This window comes from Aulostomus chinensis, chromosome 14 (genome assembly GCF_037954235.1).
Source record: "Aulostomus chinensis isolate RoL2024-O1b breed Wild chromosome 14, RoL_Achi_v1.0, whole genome shotgun sequence".
Taxonomy (NCBI): Eukaryota; Metazoa; Chordata; class Actinopteri; order Syngnathiformes; family Aulostomidae; genus Aulostomus; species Aulostomus chinensis.
Genome location: NC_141333.1, coordinates 19,718,519 through 19,739,300, shown reverse-complemented (window position 1 = coordinate 19,739,300; position 20,782 = coordinate 19,718,519). Strand labels below are relative to the sequence as shown.

The window sequence follows — 20,782 nt, the reverse complement described above, 5'->3', positions numbered from 1 at the left end:
TTATTTACCCGATATAGGTGATTTTATATCCCGATAACGATATATATCCCGATATAGTATTTTTTCTTAAAATTATGTATGAAATGAATGGAAATTTCTCTTATCTTTTCTCCTTTTATTTATTAGTAATATGTAACACATATTTTATATGTAAAATACAATAAAAAAATAAAATGAGTAAAAAATAAATAAAACGCAAATATCCAGTGGACAAATACCATTCAGAAATAAGAATATCAAGGGCAATCAGTAAGTGACCAGTGCCCTGAAGCCCTTCTTTTCGACAGAGTATACTGGGGCCATGTCGAGACGTATGAATTTAGAGATGGCATCTGTGATTTCACGGTGTCTGCAGGACTGCTTGTCATAGGGGGTGCCTTTGTTGAACGAATCTTTCAGGCTTGTTTGGTTGTTTTTTTTCTTTTGGTCACTTTGTGGTTTTAAGTTTGTGCTTTCTCGAATCTTCACACTGTTTCTATATTGTTCTTCATGTCGTGTCTTTAAGTGGTAGAAAAGATTTGATGTGTTTGAGCCACTAGCTGCGACTTGTTGGCGGCATGTCCTGCATATTACCGTAGTCTGGTCCATGTCAGTCTTTTTAAATCCAAACCACGTCCAAAAAACAGAACTCCGGTTCGCTTTTTTTGGCACCAGTTTCTCCTCGGGCTCTGTTTCTTCTGTCTCCTCCACACTTACCACGCTCTGCACCGCCAACTTCTCCGTCTCCGCCATGTTGTTTTTGTTTGTGTCCATGGCAACTCAGAGCTCATGCGGCAGCTCCGCTGTCAGTGCCGTAAACGTTGCGAGTGACGTAAAAATGCTACCGCTAAGTACCGGTAGTGTTGCTGCAATTACATTAGCTTTTATTCATAAAACGTGTCATTTTAATCATGTGTAACGTGACGAGTTACGTGTTACGCGTTAAAATTACGATATAAACGATGAAGGGCTCTATCGTATGGTAGACACTTTTATATCGTATGACAATATATATCGTAATATCGCACAGCACTAGCCTACACAATACAAAATATGGTATTTTTGCCACAGGATTTAGGATGGAAATAGGCAACGTTACATTATTGAACTTACCTGAATGACGGCGACTCGACGACTGAGAGAAGATGTAGTCCTTTTACTACAAACTTTGTTATCGCACGGTGACACTCCTCAGTTTTCTCTTTTGTCAGCCTCTTTTTCACCAACCAGAATGATGTCTCTGTTGGGGACTGCAGCACAGCACTGGCTGTGTCTTGGTGTTGACGAACGCAGTACATCAAACACTGTGCAGCCTTTCAGGTCGATGCAAGCAGTCGTAAATGATTCGTCAAATTTGACATGCAACCTATCTTGCAGCTAATTAGCTTATGATATATGTTGCACTTTCCTTTTTCATCTCTTTGTCTTTCAAAGTGAACTCACACTTTGGAGCGTTTTCCACGGTCCATCATGCATAGATAGCCCAGTTAGCCACAGCCGTTTTTGATTCGGTTCCTACTTGGAAACAAATTTCGGTAACCAACCCTATTGGTAACTCCTTCAGAATGACTGAATTTACGTTCTACAATCTCTGTGTGCAGAGTGCCAAGTTTGAAGTTGTGGGTGATCTGGGGGTCTAAGATAACTCCCTGCCTGAGAACAAAGCAAACACTATGTACAGACTACAGGACTAGTGGTCGACCATTATTATATTTTTGTTGAAAATCCATCAATTCCTCGGGTGGGCTGCGCCCTGGCGCGATGTCCTGGACTGCTGTCACTCCCGGACAATGGGAGGATTCTGGGGGACGTCTCAGGGATGGGAGCTGACCTCCTTGATGCTGATCGAACTGGGGGCCCTGACCATGGGCTGCTGGCTGGGGGTTCCGCCATGCACCGGGGGCCTGGGCCCTCCCTGCCCTCGCACTGCGCGGTGGTGGACCCTCTGCCCGGATCTCCGCACAGTACCCCTTGTGCTCCAATTTGACCCCTGGACCAGGTAGGCTAGACTCCCTGTCGACTGGTTGCAGTGGTGACGGGGTGGTCAGCGGGGCCAGTCTGGAAGTTGGCCCACTGCAGGTCTGGCCCATTCCTCAGCCCCTCTCATCGCCTCTCTGTCCCATCACATCACATCTTATGTATCACTAGGCCTTGAGGGGCTGGACCCCCCAATTTTAATCACATCGTAGACATTTAGGGCTTGGGGGAGTGCATGAGGATGTACTGGGAAACTCTGCCATCTGCCGGCGGGGCTCCCATGCCATGGGTGCCTCCCCCAATTTTAACTACATTCTAGTCATCCACATCATCACATCTACATTCCCATGCACAACACGCACCCTGCACCCATGTTGGGATGGGGGGGGCAGGTGGGGCGGGGAGTGGGTCCAGTGCTGCCTCCTTTGCTAACTGCACCAACCTGCTCTTTGGGGGGGGGGGGGTGGTCCTCCTCCCGGCGTGGTGGTTGGGCTGGGGTTGGTCGCGGGCCTTGCTGTTGTGCGGTGGATCGCTTGCTGCCGGTTTCACTAAGTCTGAGGTGCCCTGGACCGTATCAGCATCTATGGAGTACTCAGCCCCTGTGTGGAGGAAGATGAGAGTATGATTGTTTTGTCCGGGGGTGGCGGTCCTGGGCGTGCGTGCCTTCGGCTCACCCCGGCAGGCAGGCTGGGCCTCTCGGGGCAGTGGGGGGTCCTGGCTGGCTGGCCGGTGGTGCCCTATAGCCTGAAGCCCGCCTGCTCTGGGGGGAGGGGGAGAACAAGGGATGGGTGGAGGGGATGGGAATCGAGGGTTGGGGTGGGGGGGTAGCTCTGTACAGGGGCGGTGGGTCTGGTCGTTGTGGTGGGCTGTGGTTGCCCCGCCAGGGTGTGGGGTGTGGGTGGGTGTTGGCCTCGCCGCTGGTGGACCTCTTGGGGGGCTCTGGTCGGGTCTCGGGCCAGAGGGGCCCTATGCCCCTGGGCTCTGCTCATGCAGTGGGGGGGGGGGGGGTGCCCGACGGGACCGGGGTCCTCTCTGCCCCGTCTCTCTGTGGGTTGCTTCCGGGTGGGGGTTGCTGCTCCTATGCTTTCCTACGGGTCCTGGCATGGGTTGGGCCTGTGGCTGTTTCCTGGGGGGAGGGGTGGCCTGGGGCTCCCCGTGTCCTGGGGGTATCTGGGTGCTCTGGTGGCCTGGTCCTGACCTACCTGCTTTCCTGGACTGGGGGTGCGATGTCCTGGCCCCCCACATCAGCTACAGCCAGCTACGCACAGCATCCAAGACAAACCGTAGCACACACACATACACACACACGTGTATACACACATACACGCATGCGGCGCACAACTGACCCATAATCACACACTCAGACATTTATCTTAAAATTATATTAAACCAAATGGTAAGCCTGCACCGGAAATTCTGCAACCAATGTTTTTTCTTTTTTTTCTTCCTTTCTCCTCTCTGTTGTTGTTACTTTTTCTTTGTTTGTTTGTTTGTTTGTTTGGTTTTTGTTTTTTTCTGCTATTGTTGTTGTTGTTTTTGTCCTTCCCCCTTGTCTTCCCTATCCTGTCCCTGTTCTCTCTTCCTATCCACTCCTGAGCCAATGAACCAATACCATTCCAAATAAAATTCAACAGAAATGGCAATAGGAGGAGTTTATCCGATTCCTCCTATGCAGAGTAAAACTGCTTCAGTGCAACAAGGCACCAGGAACATTGATGCTGCTTGCCCTAGCTACTGAACAGGACAGGAAAAAAAAAAAGAAAAGAAAATCCATCAATTAAAAAAATCTAAACAAATAAGAAACAACTGCTAAATGTAAATGCACATTTATTACATACTTTCTGATGCAGTTAATAACTGTCTCTTTGTGTTTGTAAATTTCTGTTCAGCCATCTGTCACACTGAAAAAATACATGTGAAATGTTAAGTTTGAAATTGCAAAACAACAACAATAAAGACATATATAATCCCATACATTGGGATATGTTATAGATTTACTTGACTGATATTCAGGGACAGCAGGGTCAGAGGTACCATGTTGTGACGGTTTTTGGGGACTGGGTTGTTCTGGGGTGGCAGCCAGGCATACAGCCTGACTAATAAAGGATATTTAATTATTATGACTTAATGGTTGTTTTTTTTTTGGTTTTTAGTTTTTGGTTGTTGTTTTTTTCTGTTTTTGTCAGTCACATTTTCGTCTCCCTCACGTACGCACACAAGGAAGCATCAAGGATAAACTTTGATGACCCCCCCCCAAAAAAACATCAATCCTGAATATAAACAGTAACAAGGAAACCTTCCCTTCACCAAATTGTACCCAGCCCAGAACAACAGAAATAGTCAAACAACAACAACTCAGGTTCGTTTTTAAAACAAATATATTTCTTTTTTTTCAGTTCAGTTCAGAAGTTCTTTTTTTTTGTGGAAAGTTTGTAATAATCCCATAAATGAAGAGAGGGGGAAGAAAGGAAAAAAATGATTCTTAAAAGAATCTTAGTCCAAAAAAATTATTCAATCAAATCCCCAAAAAAAAGTATTCCAGAAGAGGAGAGAAAAAAAATTCAGTTCACTCAAATAAGTTAATTTAGTCCAATTCAAAAAAGAAAAGAAAAAACACACTCTCATTAGAGAGAGAGAGAGAGAGAGAAACAGCTCTTATAATTAAGTAGCCAACCCAAATACTAGGCTCTCGCTGGCAGAGACGCGTTATATGTCAGTTGGTTGTTAGCCCACCGGGGAAGCGCTGTTTTACGGTGATCAAGGTTAGAATGTCGTCCTCAGTATCCACCGGCGGTAGCCGCTTGGTGACAACCTTTGGTTTGGACAGAGTGACTCACTACCCCGACTGCCGGACTTAGCCACTGGATGCAGCGCTAACGTGACCGGTAAGGCGCCCCCTCTCCAGCTGATCGGAGCGTCATTTTAAAACCAGTTTCCTTCCTGTGAACGGGGCCTGGATTGGCCATCCTGCCAACCAATCAGGGGTGACGTACACCCGCCAGCCAATCCGGCGTGACGTTACAATGTCAGAAGCAACATGGTACTTCATTAGTGTAACACCGGGTAATTACTGTTTTAGATGAGATAGATCAGAGAAATGTGTTAATTAGAAAAGCGGATTGTGACCGAGAGCATTAAAAAAATCTTTACAGCAGGGTGCAAGAGCATAATTTTACAGGCAAACTTAATTGTTTACCATATTCCTAAAATACCTATTTTCATGTTTGCCAAATTGACAATCTAAGCAATCACGTGCATTGTTCACTTACATGGCACATACTGTTCCTTTACCACCTATTGAGTGCGTGGTTAATTTGATTTGTTATTCAACAACTAGACAAGTGGAATATCTGAAGGAAACACTTGTTACACAGTGACAGCTATTTAGCTCACTCATAGCCTTTTAGCCCGTTTGCACATTGTCAACAGTCTATACATACTCTACCCTGCTGATTGGGTGCTTAATCCTGAGCTATAAACTAATTTAGTCAGACAGTTGAAGACCTGTTACTGTAACAAGACAAGTAATGTTAACTGGACTTAATCAGACAGTAAAAATAGTACATGTTATCTGTTTAAATTGATGCTTGCCCACTTTTTCAATCGTTTTTTGCACACAGGGATTACTTTTCATACATTAACCTCTTATTTGAAACTTTGTCCACTTTTTATCTGAGCATCTGAGATGACAGAAAAAAGCACAATAGGTCCCTTTTTAATTCTTCAGTTCTTGTGAGGGATTATATCTCTCGGCTGGCCTGGGAACGCCTCGGGATCCTCCCGGAAGAGCTGGTTGAAGTGGCTGGGGAGAGGGCAGTCTGGGCTTCCTTGCTGAGACTGCTGCCCCCGCGACCCGGACCCACCGGATGAAGCGGAGGACAACGAAGACGAACACGAAGTTCTTGTGAGATTCATAAGTTATTATAGTGACTAAGTAATTGGTCATTTCTATATTCTGAAGAGCATTTATTTTGATCCGCTGTACTTTCACAGGGCTTGTACTTTTAAATGTGATAAAACATTGAAAGAGCATCATTATCCCAAAATGATATTTTGTCTGTGATGTGACGGTCAGACACTGACATTCATTCATCTGCATATTCATGACTCCCACAGGGGACATTTTGGCTGGCATGTCTCTCAGTAAAATTAATCTGCAGTGGCACCCTTGCAGCCTCTCTCACCCTGCATTAAGGTGTGGTTTCTAATGAACCACTGCCACTTTTGCACCATTCTTGTTAAATCAAACAGCACAAGGCTGGACTGACATGGAAAATTGAAATCTGTCTTAATCTTCATAACGAAAACCTGATTGTAGTTTACTGAGAAACACTGTTATCACTGAATGAATTTTGCACTTTTGCTTACTAAAATGTGCACAAGGCATTGCAATTTGAGATGAAGCTTAATGTTGAAAAGGAGCAAATCTGTCTCTATAGGAAGTAAACACTGAGAGCAAACATCCTCACATCTTTTAAGTGTAATTACATCTGTACAATAAAACTCAAGGTCCGTCCACTGTAATTAATATCAACAAATGTAAAACTTCTAATTTGTGCAGATATTAGCATGACCTAGTGATGATGAGCAAAACCTTTGTCTCACTCACATTTCAAAAGAATCTCTCAGAGAAATGTAAGTGAGTCTTGTGTTTGTGTCAGTTGTTAGCTGTTGACAAGTTTAGTGGTCAACTAAAATCTACTGTAGCTAGTGAAGTTCCGTCAGCTTAACACTTCCCACTTACCTCTCAGCTATCAATCAGTCACTCCAAACTGCATGAGTAGTGGGATTTTTGTCCCCGTAAACGCTTCTGAATCCCACGAATTTCCATCAGTTTACAGAAATTTACAGCCTGTGAATGTTGCGTTCGTCCACAAATTGTTCATGAGAGTTTACAGGGGCTGTGATTAGCATATGAACAGCGGTGAAACCACGGCTGGCCAGAGAATGACGTCAGGACTGGCTTGAATTTCCTCACTCACTGTAGGATGAAACTGCTACTTTCAAAGAACACTCGTGATTCGTTGAGAGGTCTGTCCCCACTGGATAACTTGGGCTCGTTACAAATGTAAACCCCTCCCTTGCAATAATAAAATATTAATAATAATACATTATTAATTATATATATTTATTCATTCAGATTTTGTGATCTGCTATTATGTCATATATTCATGGAATTGTTATCCTGAGGTCTACACCATTATTACCATGAAGGAGTTTACTGACGAAAGGAACAATGAACATGATCATATTTATGCAAAGAAAGAGGTTTATTGGCACAAACGCAAACAACGATGTACAAACACACAACTATGTACAAAGAGAAACCCGCACAACCTCCTGCACAAGAGGCCTACAATTCTACAGCACCATAAACCGTTTGCTTGCAGCCTCCAATGTCTCCACTGTGTCTGCAATCAGTCGCCTGCAGTGCATTGTTTGTATTTTGGGTTTGCTTCCAATCTGGACTGCAGATTTGAACAGAGGTCGGATAGCACCTTGCTCCGAGAGGATGGAGGTCACACAATTCATCCAGGCAAACCGCCAACAACGCCATCTTCCTCATCCGACATTAAGTCACGCACTTCCAAAGCTCCACCTTTCATCTGCTAGCACACTCCGTCTCGCTTCCAGCAGCTGGAATAAATATAATCAGTGCTACACAATGCTGAATATAAACACAACACATATAATACAACAGTCACATTGACATTATAATAAATCACACTCCAATTACAGCCTGCATGCCAGCTAATAAAACATAACAGATCTCTCTGATTTATTATAATTTGAAGAACATTAGAGCACGTCTCCTTACCAACAGTGTGCTGTTTTATTTTAAACACAAGTGCTTAGTAAGATTACTGTAATCACAGTACAAACTGACTGAAGGGAGGTTTCCTGTTGGTGAAATGCTTTGGAAGTAGTAATGCAATTGCATTAATGTGTCTGTCTTGGCATATTTTGTATTTCAAGTTGCTTCACCACAGCAACTTGAAACATAAAATCACAGGTTTGTAATGTTTAAACAGTGCAGTACTGACCACCTTGGCAAACTTTTTTTTCCCCCACATTTTGGAGCAGAAGCTCCATTTCATGGTGGTTTTTTTTTGCAGTATCTAAATTCTAACAGCCATTGCAAGATCAGTTCAAAAACATCTCTTTGTTTCTCTGAATGCAATATACATTTGAGAATATGAATAAAAGTACTATGTTATTCGGGAAATAAAGGACATAACAACATAAAGTGTAGTGCATTCACCATTATTTAATATAATCACTTCAACGACAAATGTCATTGATGACAGGGTTCCAAATTCAACTAGTCCAATGCAGATTCTCCAAATACTTATGTTTTCTTGAAGGTAGCATCCAATCAGGAGCCAGTTTTTTTCATTTTCTTTGATTGACACAGATTGAAGCCTCAGCTAAAGTTTATGGCATAGTTGCTGTGGATAGGTAGTGACTGAAAATATCTAGTAACAATTGGGCAATTTAATCCGGCCACACGGGGGTAATGGGGTAGAGCCTATCCCAGCTGACATTGGGTGAGAGGCAGGCACACCTTTGATGGGTTGCCAGTCCAACAGGGCCTTCAAGAGCAATTAGGGGCTCAGTATCTTGCTCAAGGATACTTGGGGGAAGCGAGGATTGAGCCAGCGACCCTTCGGTTGCTAGATAACCACTCTACATCTGAGTCATGCCACCCAGGGCAAATTCTTATGAAAATTCTGGGGTGGACCCTTCTGGTCCTGATGATTTACCATTGTTTATTTCTCAATGCTTTCATGTATTTATTTCAGAGTTTTTTGGTTGTTTTAAGTTACCGTTGTTACGACCAGCTCTAAGCCGAAACAAAGGAGGAGGTGCAGCAAACATAGTAACCGCAAATTAACATTTATTAAAGTAAATAATCAATCATATGAGGTGTGGAAGTCAGTGTCAGTAGTGTAGGTAAGTGTGTGGATGTGTTGATCAATGTGTGGTGCATGTTATTAGTGTAAAACAAGGACCAAGAAAAATGATCACAACAGCATGCTGGCTGAGGGCAACAGGGAGACAGCAGCTCTAAGCAGAGCAGCAATGAGCAGATACCCACGCAGGCATCTGGGAAGGCAGGGTTAAATAGGCCTAACTGGAAACTCTGGCCTGGTGCTCCCAGTCAATCTAATGACCTGGTTGCTTCAGACCTGCAAAGACAAACACACCAACAGTACCCTGCACACAAAACACCACATAGGACCCAGGCCTGGGCCATCACACCGTTCTTTTGTTCATAGATCCTTGGTATTTCCGTACTACTTAAGAATGAATCTGTGTTTGAATCTTATATGACTACTATGACTACTCACAAGAGTGTGTAGATGATGGTGAAACTTTGCCCATAGTAAGTAATCTATCCTCAAATAGGTTTAATGTACATGGTAAAAATGACCTGGTGCCTGGGTACAAAAACCCCCAGGGGTGACAACCTCCATTGTCCTTCATACATAATGTGACTACTGCAGCCATCTTCGAAAGTGTAGGAAGCCTGTGTGATCTAGCTGGGGGTTCATAACACAATTTACAAGTCGTCCTCAAAATTATTCATACCCTTGCTAATTCTTGTGATTTTTTCATTTCGTGATGAAATAAATGCATGTTTTCAAATCTGTGTATTAGCTTTATGTGACCAACAATTGAAAGAATGACAACAATACAAAATTTTAAAAAATATATATATTTCTGAGTTATTTTATTGATGGAGTTCCAAAAAAGGCCAAGTTCAAAATTATTCATACCCTTGATAATATTTCAACAAACATGTGCCAAATGTGGTAATTTTTGTCCAATAATTCCTTCAAGATGTCACAATGGAATAAAACCTTTTATTTAACATTATTGGCCAAATGCTAAAGCGAAAAAAAGACATCTTTCCAGAAGAGTATAAATAGTGGGAAAGTGTTCAGGTCATTGTCAATTTCTGGTCATCATGGTAAAGAAGAAGGAGCTCAGTGAGGACCTTCGTCAGCGTCTTGTTCGTACCCACAGTGAAGGAAAGGGTTACAAGGCCATTTCCAAGCAGTATGGTGTCCCTGTCTCAACCGTCCAGAGCATCATCAACAAGCACAAGAGCTTCAACACTGTCAAAAACCTCAGTGGGTGTGGCCGAAAGCGTAAGGTGTCCCCCAAACTTGCCAGGAAAATCTGCCGAGAGATCAACACCAACCCACGCACCACAACCAAGGCCCTAATTCAAACACTTGAGCAAACAGGGACAAAGGTGTCACGGTCCACCATTGAGCAAGTTTTGCACAGAGGAGGTCTCCATGGATGTAAACCTCGGAAGACGCCGCTGCTCGGGAAAAAACATCTGGTAGCTCGCCTGGCCTTTTGTAGAGGTCATCTGAAGCAAGATCCCAGCTTTTGGTCAACCATCCTGTGGTCTGATGAGACAAAGCTGGAGTTATTTGGCCATATGGATACTCAATATGTCTGGAGGAAGAAAGGAGAAGCCTATAGACCAAAGAACACTGTGCCCACTGTCAAGTATGGTGGTGGAAGCACAATGCTATGGGGATGTGTCTCTTCCAGTGGCACAGGGAATCTCGTCAAGGTCCAAGGTACCATGAAAAAGGAGGATTACATCAGGATACTTGATGAAAATGTCAAGGAATCTGCTGTGAAACTCCAGCTTGGCCAAAACTGGATGTACCAGCAAGACAATGATCCTAAACACACTGCCAAGGTAGTGAAGAAATGGTTCAAGGACAATGACATCAATGTCCTGGAATGGCCAAGTCAAAGTCTTGACCTCAATCCCATTGAGAATTTGTGGCATCACTTGAAGACCAGAGTGATGGCGAGGAAACCAACCAACCAGACCCAGCTTGAGGCATTCGCCAAGGAAGAGTGGGCCAACATCCCACAGGAGACGTGCAAGAAGCTTGTGGACACGTACAAGAATCATCTGGAAGCAGTCATAAAGAATAAAGGCTATGCCATTGACTATTAAATAAAGACGATTGACTAGGGTATGAATAATTTTGAACATGGCATTCTTTTAGACTACGTTAATAAAATACTCCAGAAATATTTTTTTTCTTTCATTTTATATTGTTGTCATTCTTTCAATTGTTGGTCACATAAAGCTGAAACACAAATTTGAAAACATGCATTTATTTCATCACTAAATGAAAACATCACAAGAATTAGCAAGGGTATGAATAATTTTGAGGATGACTGTATGTCTGGGCGTCATCAAAGTTTGGGTCATATACGCATGTGAATTTAACTGGTATAAGAAACAGCCTGTCTGAAACAACAATGAAACCCCCATTGCAATCCAGTACTGTTTTCAGGCGTAAATTGGAGCTTTTTAGAAGCTGTAGCCATGGCCTTTATGTAATTGAGTGAAATACTTGGCCCAGTCATGGTCACCTCATCCTCATATAATTGTTTAATTTAAGGTGGGATTCCTGGAGGAAGACAATGTTGGCCACATAAAGCTTGAAGTGTTAAAAAACTTTAGCCCTTTTAACAGGACCATTAAGACCTCCCCATATTCCACAAAATCCAATTCACATGCAGCTAATTGCTGGCTCATGTCAGACAGAGTATAATCTCCATCACCTAAAGCACACAATTTACTCAGTTTGTCATATGAAATAAGCTGCACGTCCTGGCACACACACAGCACACATTTTATATCAAAAAGTGTGACAAACCTATGAGGCCCCCCCCCCCCATACCCAATCCCACAAAACTAAAAAGAGAATAAACTCCCCAGCATAATCTGCTAAACTCCCCAGCATAGTCTGCTGGAACTACTAAATCCTATGCTCGTCCTTCTTAGAAGTGAGCCGCATGCCTCTTACACAGCTCAGGTCCCATTGAACAGGGCAGTGTCAGTAATCCTAAATTAATGTAAAAAAAAAACAGCTGGAAAAACTCATGTTCATTATTTTAGCATATATTCAGTATAAACAAGTTAGTCAAGTCAGCCAGTCTCAGTCATGGACTGAGTTGAGGTGATAATAGGAGTGAATGTGAGACTGAATGTTTGTCAGCTCAATGACTGACTGATGGATTCATCTTTCATTTCAGTTCACTCTGTTAGACATTGATTGTGTATGTGGTTGACTACTGCATTATATTGAAAGGTCTCTCTAATGGGGTAATCTCATGTAAAATGGGATGGTCAAAATATTAGAACACATTTCAGTAGCAACTACAGTTTAAAGATAATAGTATTTTAAACTTACCCGATTTGAAACTAAAAAGCTCAGTAAAAGGAAAATGTGTCCTTCCAAGGTTAACTTCTGGCCCTCTGCACACACTGCAGTGCATGTGTTGTTGTTCTGTATTTGGATTTTGCTGCACAGTCTTCCCTGAAAGACAGTATAATTGGTCCTTCTGTCTCCAGTCTCAAACCTCCTCATCTTTAGTGAAAAGCAGCTCCATAGTTTTTGCATAATCCTGCTCTCAGACTTTTCCAGAAGGCATCAACTTTCTCTTTGAAATGGCCTGATATTGCTGGGAATCAATGATGCCTGGTCGATAATCAAGATTGCCAGTTCCTGAGAAAAACGACCCAACATCATTAATTATCCACCTCCATGCTTGACTGCGGGGATGATTTTCTTCTGGTCAAAAGCTTGGCCTTTGGCATACAGACATACCACTGGTCCATATGTCAAAACAGTTCTGATCTTTTTGCAGTAGTTCACAGAACTTCTGCTAAAACTCTGTAGTCTTATCCAAATTCCTCCTGGCATGTTCTAGTTGACATTTGATGTTCCTTGGGGTCAAAAGTCAAGTGTGTCTTGTCCAGCCATCAAGTCCTTGTTTATTCAGTGCACATTTTGTAATTGCCAATGAAGTGCTTGTACCAGCCTTCATCAAGTCATTCTTTGAGTGTCTTAGAGTCACACAGGGTATCTCTTAGTTGTCCAGACTAAGTTGCTAAGGGCACTTGATGACATTTTGCATATATCCAGGCAGGTTTACAGCTGTTCCATATTTTAAACTCCTTCATAATGCTCCCTATGGTGTCTACTGGACAGTTTCATTTTTTTGGAAATCTTTCTCTTTCTCATGATTGCAACTCACCTTGAATACCCCATGCTGTGCGAGGCAGCACTGACTGGTGGCTGTGAGTCTGAGGGTAAACCTGGAAGCATAGCTGGGTTTGGTGTCACCATCGCAGAGGTGTGCTCTGTGGCAGGTGAGACAAAAGTTTGTTAAACTGTGAGCCCAACGATGTCATATTCTTTAGGTGTTTGCTGTTTGAGAACATTTGACTGAGATTTGAATGTCCTCTTATTTGGTTCCCATTTGGATGTGACACTCAGAAAAATAAATACAAAGACATTCTCTAATGACTTAATGAAATGAGTTTTTCATCTCATATCCTTTCTTATTCACAGAAGGAAAGGTTTCATTGTACCTCAAATTAAGTGCTTTGGAGATTGTCACAGGGTGTCTGAAAGCCCCTCATACCTCACCTGTTTACTGACTGTTCAAGAGAGGTGGGGGCTACATACAATATGTCTCAGAATATGTAAATGCAATTAAGAAGAGAAATGAAAATTCAGTGTTTTGTTGATCAATCCATCAAATTCAAAATTATTTGTTTTTTCATTTCCTACTGATTTCTTGATCGTTTCCTTGGAAAGACATTCTCATCATACTAATTTGCTGTGATCACATTATCTATCGACCCTTTAATATTTGTCTTGATTTTATGTAAGTTTGTATGGTCATATTAGTTTGTTTCAGAATTTGAAAAGCAATTTTATATAGGGGAGACACTTGTTTTTAGGGGTCTTATATTTTTGTCATCACAGTGGCTGAAATCAGAATACAGTATGTTTTATTGGACAAGGACACATAATGACTTAGAAATACAGCTAAAAAAGCCAAAACATTAAAAAGATTATAAATTCTGGCCGTATAGCTAGTGAAATAAATCCAACATACAGATTTCTGTTCATAAACTTCTACAAATCTCATCAGGAATTCAATCCAGTAGAATCTGTCCTCACTTCCTTGAATAAGAGATGTGTCAGCTTGGATGCTCTCTTCTTGTCCAACTTTGTGGATTGCAAAATTTGATTGGCATGAAGTTTATTCCCCTCTGGTTACAACAGCAGGCTTAAAGGTCTAACTGAAGGCTCAGCTGTATTAGCACTTATCAGCACCAATCCTCCGCTCACACTGGTGGTATTGTGGACGTATGACTGGGCCTCCAAACCTTTCACTACTGTAATTTATTTAGAATCGATGTAAAGCCTAAGTAGTACAGGTGGCAGGCAACTCTACCACCAGCTTTTGGAAAGTTTCAATGGGGTTTACTGGTTAGGGTAATACCAAGCTTGAATAGATGGTTGGGAGGATGATGTGATCATGATATATTAGTATGATAGTGATATGTTTTATTTTAGATTTTGAGATCCTGCTTTTGTTGTTTCAAGTTCATTCATCAAACCCCTATTTAATTGCTACTAAAAAATAAACAACAAACAAAACAAGGAAAGGGGCCATTTTATTGAACACATTTTTGCACACATTATTCCATATATATAGCAAACACACCACTAAAGTTCACCTCTTTTTTTGCATTGCAAACATGCCACCACACTCTTCTCTTGGCCAGCCATCACTCGTTGGAATCCAGTAGGGGTGCCCTGGTCGATCAGGTGCCGATCAGCTGTCAATCACTATTGGACAGTCTTCATTAGAAATTTGTGTTTGGTGGATTGGCATTGTTCACCAAATACTGGTGATTAAAAACTCAGGTGTCTGTTGAGAGCAGCATTGTGTACTGTGTAGTGTAGTCTCACTTACCACCTTGTTCACTTTGCCAGTGCATGACAGATCATCGCATCTATACAACGACATACCATATGTACTACGACACCTGACAAAGAAACATTGGCTGAAACTTGGTGGGCTTCAGTTAGGAGCCTAGAAAGGCAAAAATGCAAGTGGAGAAGTAACTGGTCCAGTTAAAAAAATTTGACACCATCACATCCCTACTACTCGCAGACCACTAGACTACTTTAGTCTTATGCCTCCAGCAGCACTGGTGTTCCATTTTTTATGGTCTTTTTGTGCGAGTCTTATATTCACATTTTCATGCATTCAAAATGGGAGGTACAGAAGTACACAAAGAGCAGTTCACATAACAATCAGATGTCATGTTCTTTGATTTCTACTATATATAGTCCTCTTCCCCAGGAGCAAAGCTGACTCCTTTGGTCATTTTAGTCTTGTTTCTTGCTTTGAGCTTTTAAAGCTCACATTTTCACACGAGCAGTTCCTTCGGCGGATATGAATCATGACCATATGTCCATTACATGATGTGCCCATGCAGTCAGCTGTAAGCTGAATAAGGGGAGGACAGGCAGGGTGCCGGCCCTGTTTCTCTGAGAGCGTGATGTCCCCAGTGGCAGGAGGTTTGGCTTCTGGCTCAACGGCAGTCTGGCCTGGGCTCTAAGGGGATGTGACCCACTGTGCCTGGCTGAGATCTGGGCCTCAGCAATCTGCTGCTCCCTTGGATACTGCTGGGCAGGGCTGCAGAACTTTGCCTTGTATGTCATAGCATCAAGGAAATAGGATGCCAGACTTGATAAACAAAGCCGTAACATTAATGTTAAACTAAACCCAAGAAGATAAATACTGTTTTTTTTTCAGGCCCCACCTCAGTTTAAGAATGTTGATTCGGAAAGAAATATTAGTCCTTCAACCTGAATAATTCAGCACGTATTCGGCAGCTAGTGTCTAGCTTTGTCTGATTGCTGTTTTGTGTTGAGTAGGTAGTTTACCGGGATGCTCTCGATGCTGCTATAAACTGTTATAAATGTATCTATACATTTATTCACTTTTTGCTCTCCAGCCTATGGCATCATATGACAACATTCATCTTATCCTGTTTTGATCATAACTTTCAGTATTATTCAATAATAATCCAAATTACATTGCACAAGCCCATAAAGAATTGCAAGATTGATGTGGCTTGATTTTCTTTTACTTACTGCCCATGCCCCTTTTGTGTACATATACTTCATGCATAGGGACACTCACTGCAGTATACATTGGGGCACTGGCACATTGTGTGGTGTTCTGGAACTCACCAGGAACTTCCACAATGCGCATATCCTGCTGCTGCTGGAGAATGCTTGGCCAGCCAGGATTAGCTATCTCAGTTTACATTAGTTTACTTGGAGTCAGCGTTCAGCCCCATACAGGCCTGTGCTTTCCAACATCTTCCTGACCAACAGGAAGGAAAAGCTGACACCTATCACTGAGACTCATCTGTCCAGAACTGCTCAATTATGGTTATCTTCAGAATACTTTCCCTATAGACATTGTTTCTTGAGTCATTGTTTTTGATTCAATAATCCTACTTTAAAATGTGATTAATCAATCTTTCTGTTCACATACATTAGACAGGACAGTGGCTGACAAAACTTTTACATTGTTTAGTTATACGCTACTGTATATATAGGTCTGTGGTATGAAAGGTCACAACAAGCACATTTCCTTAACTCTGCACATAATTGTGGTGCACAAATCCCAGGTATTGATGCAAATTTTTGCAATGATTTTCAGAGTAAAGTGTTATTTAAATCATGGTATGACTAATATGTTAACAAACTTCTCTTTAATTCTTAAGAATAAAGATATGAATAGAACTGGAATCTTTGATGCCAGTGTTATATATTCCATTGGAGATTTCTGGTTCAGAGCATGAGCTAGCTCAAGTAGAGACCCCGATCAGAAAGTGGAGAAAGTTTCTGCTGACAGAGATTGGGGTGAAAAGAAAAACTTTAAATGAAGAAAGCTTTTGGCCACAGGCAAAATCTTTTTGGAATGTCATATATTTATCTATAAGTCCCAATCTCACAAAGTAATATCTCTTGAACAGTTTAAGACAAGTGGGCAATCCTTGTTTTTGAACTCTATATCAAGTTTTATATTGCTCCTTAGGACTGCAAATCTGTTGCCCACATCATTATCTTAGTCTCTCTCTCTCTCTCTCTCTCTCTCTCTCTCTCTCGCTCTCTCTCTAAAACACACATACATACACACACACACACACACACACACACACACACACACACACACACACGTACACACACACACACACGTACACACACACATGGTCCCATTGGTTTTGGAGTAGGGTGTCAGCAGTGTAATGATTACAGTGACTGGAAGGTAGCCAGTCATTCTGGCTCAGGTGACACTCCAGTCCTGGTTTTGTCTACCTCAGAACTAACCCTGGAAACTGCTGGCTCCTCTTCTATTCCAGTTTCACTTCACAAAATCTGCCATCTCAACAGTTTAAAGCGGTGACAAACTATGTCAAGTAACATGATCGAATGTGGGCAATTGTTCATTCAACAGTACTAATAACACATAATCTTTAATTGACTCTGACCCTGCTGAGGTTGGATATTTTTTCATGCAGACTGATTCTCATACTTTGTAGGAATGAATGAGTGAATTTTTTAACCACTCTCATCAAAGTTTGCAGGTCACAGTAATCCAGTTCTTAATTTCATTTCCTAGGTTGGGATGAACACCTATTAATTGGATCTGAAATCTATTTTATGTTTCCTCATCGAAGCTACTCATAGTTTTGGTGTTTTTATGCATTGTAAATCTGATTTTAAAAGAGAAAGAGCAAGAATGAGAAAGAGAGAGAGAGAGAAGAGAGAGAGGTGCACTGCAGATGTAGCGCAGCATCATTCTGATTCCTAATTGGGCAGGATGTGAACAGGTATTAAGCAAAGACAAGATGCTTTTAATTGTTTCTATTGAAGGTGTCAAGATGAAGATGTGACCTCCTCTGTGCATCAGTGTACAAGTAACTTGCTGCTTATTTAGAAAAAAAAAACCTTGTTCTAACTCTATTTTTTATAAATATTCACATATTCATCTCCAACCTATTTTCTTGTCCGTTTCTTGTCCAGTCAATGCAAAGCGGTTGTTAAAAATCAACCACAAAAACCCTTAAGAGGATGAAGCAAAGTTATCCTTGAGGTAATGAAAAGATAAGGACATCAGATGAGGATCAACCATTCAGGTAAGTAAGTAATTCTCGACTATTGACAGAATCCTAAGGAGACGTCAAATCTTGCACTGCATCCCTCTCTTTCTCTGCATCTTGATTATGTATTGCTTTCTTGTTAGTTTTGGGGCTTTGTTCTGCTCTGTGACTTTGTGCCTGACGTCAGTGACAGTGATTTACAACTGCTTATTACATTTTACAAACACTATTAGCAAACATGTTTATAAGCTGGGTGTGAACATGCGTTCATACGTTCACACAAGATGAAACTTGTGCTGCCACTGCTTATTCACGATATGATGGGACCAGAAAGTATCATATTGTCTCAGTGAACACTGAGTAACAACTTTGGACGACTGAAAACAATGGCTGGATCAAAATGAAGATCATTGATTAGATATTTGATTTAAAATGATAAGGGTTGGTATGCTTGACAATATCGATGCACATTTTTCAGTAAAGCTGGAGCAAAAAAATGTTTTTCTGGTGGGACAGTTAAGTTTATTTTGCTCAAAGGTCAGGAAGGAGAGCCCCCTAAGCGGAATGTCTTGGCATTCCAATGCTCCCCTGTAACACCGCTCATTGGTCACAGAGTCAATGAGATCAGTAAACACACAAGACAGGGTTGAATGTAAGAGAAGCACGAGAGAGAGCGAGAGACAGATTGACAGACAGACATGCCTGCTAACAGCTGGTAATAGACCTCCCGACAGATTTTGAGTGATCACTGTAAATAATCGCGTCTTTATTTTTAACAACTGTTTTGTTCAGCTTTGCCAACGCCTGACCATTGTCCAGGCACTACATGATATCCTTCCTCTTGCTCCTCAACCTCAAGATTTACAAAATTAAGTGACTGCAGTGAACTTTTCCAAACTGCTGTTGATTCAAAAAGGTTTGAATGGATACAATCCAGTCTTTAGTAAGTCTTGACTGGCCAAGTTACTGTTTGCACTGCACTCTCCAGCATAAGGCCCTCATTATATCTCTTAAAACACATGCTGCAACACTCCAGCGATTGTTAAGTGACTTGGGCTACTGACTTTGTTGAACCTTATGTTATCTAAGATTTGCAAATGTCGTGGCCGTAGATAGACGGATATTTTAACGCATGCTGAACACAGCCAGAGCTGTCCAGATATCTGACTCCATGCAGCCAGCTGATGCTCACACTAATTACCTTCTATCAACTGTGTATCCAATGTGGGGAAAAAAAAATCTCAAGTGTGATGTGAGCAGAAAGACAAACAGGGCCGAACCAGCTCATGTTTTAAAGGGCCATTGGATGAACCTGTGGTGAGGGTAATTTGTTGCATTTAGAAACTGTTTTCCCATTTAACCTGAACTTGTGTTGAAAATAATAAGCCTGTCATTGTCCGGATGAGCCCACTATACTACTGCTACTTTTATTAGTATTGTGACTACTCCGAGACTTGCCCTGGCCCGCCTGTGCCCTGGCCCTCTCTTTGTCCTCTAAGTTTGACGAGGGTTTTAACAAGGCCCCTCTGGGAGCCTCAGTAAACAAGTTAAAGCCCGGTACCTGGCTGAGTAGGCTTCCCTTCGGTTGGAGATGTTCAAATCTCAAGTTTGTTTTGGTAGCGAGTTGGGAATTCAGTGTGGAATAAGACGCTTGAGAACAGTCCAGAAAAAAGACGCCTGTGTCGTATGATACAATGCAATGCAACAGTTAAGCATTTCAGAATTTAAAAAGAAACTCAATACTGTATTACTGTTGTATGCCTCCACAATGTGTGCCTAACAGGTGTAATTGACATTTACTCCCTGGTCAAATGGCTCTGCAGTGGTAAAGTTTATCACAACACCAGGGGAATATGGTCATTTGGGGCATGTTTCAGGAGCCTCCAATCCTTAACCAGCATATAATGAGTGGTTAAGGCTCTATTCATGATATGGATACAGAAGCATTTGAAAGCAGCGGAAGCTTGTCGTCTCCACTGGTAACTGAAGCCCGTTTTTATCATGTCAGTGTCAAATTCTGTGCCGCCTTTTGAACAACAGGCAAGAGATAGAAGAGAGTAACCACAGAAATACTGTCACTGTTATTGCTTCACAACTGCTATTAAAGACCGTACAAGCCCAAATTCTACATTGTGGTGGTATTTTGCCAACATTGGAACTTATGTCTTACTACTTTGTTGTTGTTGTTGTTTGTTTGTTTTTAATGAATAGGCACAAAGTAGCTGTGCATTAATTACATACTTAATGGATGGGCTGTATGTCAGTGCACAAGCGGCTTGGATAAAATGTTAAGGCAGAACATTGTTCTGTCTGTAGATGGCTGCAGGGATTTTAGCTGAAAAAGGAGCTGCTCGCTTGCACAAGACTGGATAAAAGTGTCAAGGCAGCTTTTAAAATGTAACATTAGAGCAGTGAAATCTATGTTTGCCTTGTTTGTGTGCAGGTGTGGGGGTGTTGGCCACTTCAATCCCTAAAGGATTAAAGGTTTCTTCTCTGAATGTACTCAGCTGGGGAGAATTGGTTTCTGGCTTTGAAGGGTTTACGCTTGAATTTCTTTCCTGTGGGTTAATTCCACTGAAGCACCCATAGCTTAGTTTGATTTTGCTCTGTGCTGACAAAAGGAATAATTTTGCACTTCTCTCACATACATTGATTTAATGTAAAATGGGCCATGCAGCTCAAAATCTTTCTAGTGGCACTGTGGGAACAAATTAAAATCCAAAATCTGAAATATGAATGAAACTTATGATATATTGAATATAACATTGCCTTCAGAAAACAGTATGG

General features: G+C 41.8%; 1 protein-coding gene across 6 annotated transcripts in view; it reads left to right on the top strand.

Annotated features, from left to right (window-relative positions):
- Nucleotides 1–20,782, top strand: part of ptprfa (protein tyrosine phosphatase receptor type Fa) — a 344,773-nt gene that overhangs the window by 29,329 nt on the left and 294,662 nt on the right. The window contains exon 2 of one of the 6 annotated variants that reach the window (XM_086224168.1): nt 17,919–18,031. The exons of the other annotated variants lie outside the window; for them this stretch is intronic. The gene's annotated coding sequence lies outside the window, so the exon portion shown is untranslated. The remainder of the gene's footprint in view (nt 1–17,918; nt 18,032–20,782) is intronic. 6 annotated transcript variants of the gene reach the window in all.